This window comes from Acartia tonsa, chromosome 4 (assembly GCF_053477335.1).
Source record: "Acartia tonsa isolate MP-2025a chromosome 4, ASM5347733v1, whole genome shotgun sequence".
Taxonomy (NCBI): domain Eukaryota; kingdom Metazoa; phylum Arthropoda; class Copepoda; order Calanoida; family Acartiidae; genus Acartia; species Acartia tonsa.
Window position 1 is genome coordinate 55,497,419 of NC_137263.1, and position 4,468 is coordinate 55,501,886.

The window sequence follows — 4,468 nt, forward strand, 5'->3', positions numbered from 1 at the left end:
TTGGCTAGTAACCAAAGGTTAGATAAATAGGATAGTTATATCACATAACAATTGATGTTAAAAGAAATAAAAATCACCATTTTTTAAATGGACACACAGTAACTTTTACTGAATTGCTACGTTTTTAAATCCTACCTAACTACTACAGAAATCACCATGTCAAGTTTGAAAATGATAGTACAGTTCTAACATGCTTAAATTACCAAGAGCTAAACATTACCGGACCGGCCCTTATTATAGAAAAGCTTTGCATTTAACAAGTAAATGATTATACATTTAATAAGTCCATGTTAAGCTAAATAGATTATTTACACTTAATAGTTATACTATTTATTCCTGACATTTATAAATTTGTGTGATCCTTGTATTTAGCTACTAACAAAAACCTTCAATTAGGCTTAACCCTACCCAGGTTCTACGAAATACCAGAAAAAAAAATCGTTTTACCAGAAAAGTGGTAAAGCTGGTCAACCTGGTAAAATATACCAGTTTCGTGGTAAATTTTACCAGCAAAAAGTTTAGCCAAAAAATTAGTCAAATTTTACCATTTTTTTTGTAAAATTTGACGAAACAAAAAAACCCGTTTTTTGTGTTTTAAATTAAAAACAGCTCTTCATAATCAGTTGTAGTACTTTAAAATAATGACTTCTATACAATGAAGCCTAAATTTAAATTTTTTTTTTTTTTTTTTAATTTTACCACTTTTGGAAGTTTTACCAAAAATGTGGTCAATTTTACAACTCTATTTTTCAGGTTAAGTCCGAATTTTCGGACTTAGACAAAAAAACGCAATTTGGTCAATTTTTACCAAAAAGTTAGTAAAATTTGACAAGGTATTTTTTTAGGCTAAGTCCAGATTTTTGGACTCTGACAAAAAAAATGAACTTGGTAAAATTTGACCAACTTTTTGGTAAAAATTGACAAGGTAAATTTTTAGGCTAAGTCCAGATTTTTGGACTTTGCCAAAAAAAAAAACTTGGTAAAATTTGACCAACTTTTTGGTAAAAATTGACAAGGTAAATTTTTAGGCTAAGTCCAGATTTTTGGACTTTGCCAAAAAAAAAAACTTGGTAAAATTTGACCAACTTTTTGGTAAAAATTGACAAGGTAAATTTTTAGGCTAAGTCCAGATTTTTGGACTTTGCCAAAAAAAAAAACTTGGTAAAATTTGACCAACTTTTTGGTAAAAATTGACAAGGTAAATTTTTAGGCTAAGTCCAGATTTTTCCAAACAAACATCCTTCTACTTAATGATAAAAATCGCAAATAAAATATAATGAGGAAATATTCAGACCTAATACTTTCCAAACAAACATCCTTTTACTCAGCACTATTTGCTTTCGTTATATGGAATATGAAATTAATAAAATATGATGATAATGATTTTATTTAGAATTTATTTCATATTATAACATAACAGGTCATATAGATATTATCCAGGTCAATACTGAAACTACAAAACTTACTAGTATCGTTTCTGTAAATAACATACCATACACCTGTCAAATGTGTAATAAAGTCAATATTTTTTAGAATTTTAGCTTGTGGAATGTTTGGAGCTCTCGAGTAGAACTTAATTAACTGACACAAATTTTCTCGGTTCTACATTGTTGTCATAATAAACACTGATTGGGCGGATTGTAATCAATACGCTTTATTTGTTAATAAAGTCAATATTTTTTAGAATTTTAGCTTGTGGAATGTTTGGTGTCAACATTGTCGTCATAATAAAACTTATTAGTATCGTTCTGTAAATTATTTGTTAATTTTAACTGACTAACAAATTTTCTCGGTTCAACATTGTCGTCATAATAAATAATGAAATTTTTTGTATAATCTGTGACTGTTACATGTTGAGATGGAACTCAAGTTGTTCTCCATGGAACTGCAAAGCTCCACACTTCAAAACTGGTTCAACTCCAAAATCCTGAAAAAGAATATTCATTTTTAAATTAAGCAATTAAAGGATTAACAAATCAAAAAGGCCTTACAAAAAGGAAAGTTAACTGTTTTGGGAAAATTTCATGGAGAAAGTAGATACAGCTTGTGTACGTGCCTGCTTATTAGAGAAAGTTTAATTCAGTTATCAATACATAACCAGACTGAGAGAAACTAAGAATGTCTTATAACGGGAATTTGGAGTTATGGTATGAATTAAATAGTCGTATGTTAGTTTTAAGAGAGAGTCTAGAGATTAGAGCCAGAACTGACAATGTCGAGATCCAGAGGGAGGTTTGTAAGAGGTTATATCAGCATGGATGGATTACTACACATCTTAATTGCTGCCGTCCTTCCCCTCTGCTGCCCGCCGCTGCCCAGGCTGCCGAACTGGCAGCTGTTCTTCACGAAGTAAACATGCACGAGGATGAATGTAATGCTGTTTAGATTTTAATAATATCCTGAATGTACTGTTTCAATAATATAAAGTAGTAAAATCTAATTTTAAATAGCTACCTATCTAGTACGTTATTTTTATGTATTAACTTTTGTCTAACCAGTTTAATATCTATCTAATAAATTTATCAATAGCTTAATTGTTAATATAATTTAGTATACAGTTTCATGAAGGTTGTTCGATGTGTGTCTGTGTATATTAACTTCATATTTGTTACGCTTGTATACATGGAAACTACCTTTTGGGGGCGAGGTGTTGCCGTAGTTGCGTGTAGGATTATTCCAACTATCTTTTATTACAAATAATTAAAATTAAACACTTACTTTTAACGGATGAATTTCTGATGGCAACAGCTTCATGTTGGTGCAAGAAATGTTCCACGATCGAATTGCGGTCAGCTTATAATCAGAGAATACACCCAGCTGTGTGCGAAGCTAAACCTGAAAAAGAATATTAATTGAAATATAATTTATATATATTTTCAATATTATTTTACATAAAACACATCTTATAATATCTTTCTATTAAGGGTATAAAAATTCGTTACGCTTAAAACAATCATAAACCTTAAAGGGCGAATATAGGTTGGATATAATATGAGCTTATTTCAAAGGTGCTATTATATAGATTATAATAAATAATTTAAAGATAATGACATATCTAATTGTATTAGTCTGTTTACAGCTTATAAAACCTGTCTAACTCAAGATAATATTATGTAATTAGTGTGGTTCCCTAAGAACTCAAACACTCTACCATCACACAAGGCTTCGTAGCAAGGTTGAATTAAAAAGGTTTCGTTAAAGGATAGTCTTAATAACATGGCCTAAAATATCCATGTTCTTATTAAAATTATTTTAACACTTACTTCTATGTAAACCATTCACTAATTGCAGCGCCCATATATTTTCTCACGAATCTGATTCCTGGTTAAGTCTGAAAAACAATATTAATTGAAATATAATTTGTTAATATTTCTATTATTATTTATATATATTAATAGTAGAATACTTTAAATATTAAGAATAGGATAAAAAGTCGTTCTTATATCATATATCAAAAAGGTTTAAAAAATTATAAAACAAACAGTTTATCGAAGCAGCTTAAAACCATGCGTAAGGTCCTATATTATATTGATTTTTTTATTACATTATTTAAACACTTACTTCTATGTGAGCCAATCTTTAATTGCAGCGCCCAAATAGTTATTTCTGATGAATCAGTGTTGCTGAACCTGAAAAACAATATTCAATTTAAATATAATTTATTAATATTTCTTTTACATTTATATATATTAAACCCCTTAAAGAATTATTTAATATTATGAATAGGATAAAAAGTGTTTCTTAGATCAAATCAAAAAGGCTTAAAAAAGGCTTAAAACAATTATCCTATTATATAAATATATTAATATTGTTCTCTTTTACAACGAAGCTTTTTATTTATTTTAATCTATAGCTGAAACTCAAATTAAAAATAGGATGAGGCCTCGACTTTTCTCTTCCTACTTTAAGTGCCCCTAGAGGCTTCTAAGGGGCATAGCCGCTAGTAAAACTTAAACCGTTAATCGAAGGCAGCCTAAAACCGTACGCTCAAGGTCCTATATTATTAATGTTTTTATATTAAAATTATTTAAACACTTACTTTTACGCAAACCACTCTTTGATTGCAGGGTCCATATACTAACAGCCAAGACTGAAGGTGGACACGTACTTTTTTAAACTTCTGAATATCAGCTCTCTAGAATTCTTAAATGACATTCATATAAATCTTGTGAGATGGACCATCTCCTGTCAATCATACTTGGATATAACACGTATTTTCTCTAAGAGACTTGAAATAACACTCATTGTTTACAATAGTTTTCAATCGGTATAGCGGCATTCATGCACATGCTCTGTACAGGTATACAACTTTATATTGAAAAATATTTCTTTTATATCCATTGCAATATATTTTTTTATATTTTATCGATGATATTTCATTTAAGTCATTGCAAAAATATATTACATTCACATTAAAAAAAATTTACATTAATTTAACTTTCGTAACCCTGTTTTCAGAAGATCAAAT

At 29.1% G+C, this 4,468-nt stretch overlaps 1 long non-coding RNA gene across 1 annotated transcript; it reads right to left on the bottom strand.

Annotated features, from left to right (window-relative positions):
- Window positions 1-1,172: 1,172 nt before the first annotated feature.
- On the bottom strand, window positions 1,173-3,654 carry LOC145317840 (uncharacterized). The gene is made up of 4 exons (XR_013879131.1): window positions 3,562-3,654; window positions 3,264-3,331; window positions 2,719-2,835; window positions 1,173-1,927 (listed from the first exon to the last, which is right to left on the bottom strand). It is a non-coding gene; the product is annotated as an uncharacterized LOC145317840 (long non-coding RNA).
- Window positions 3,655-4,468: the final 814 nt, after the last annotated feature.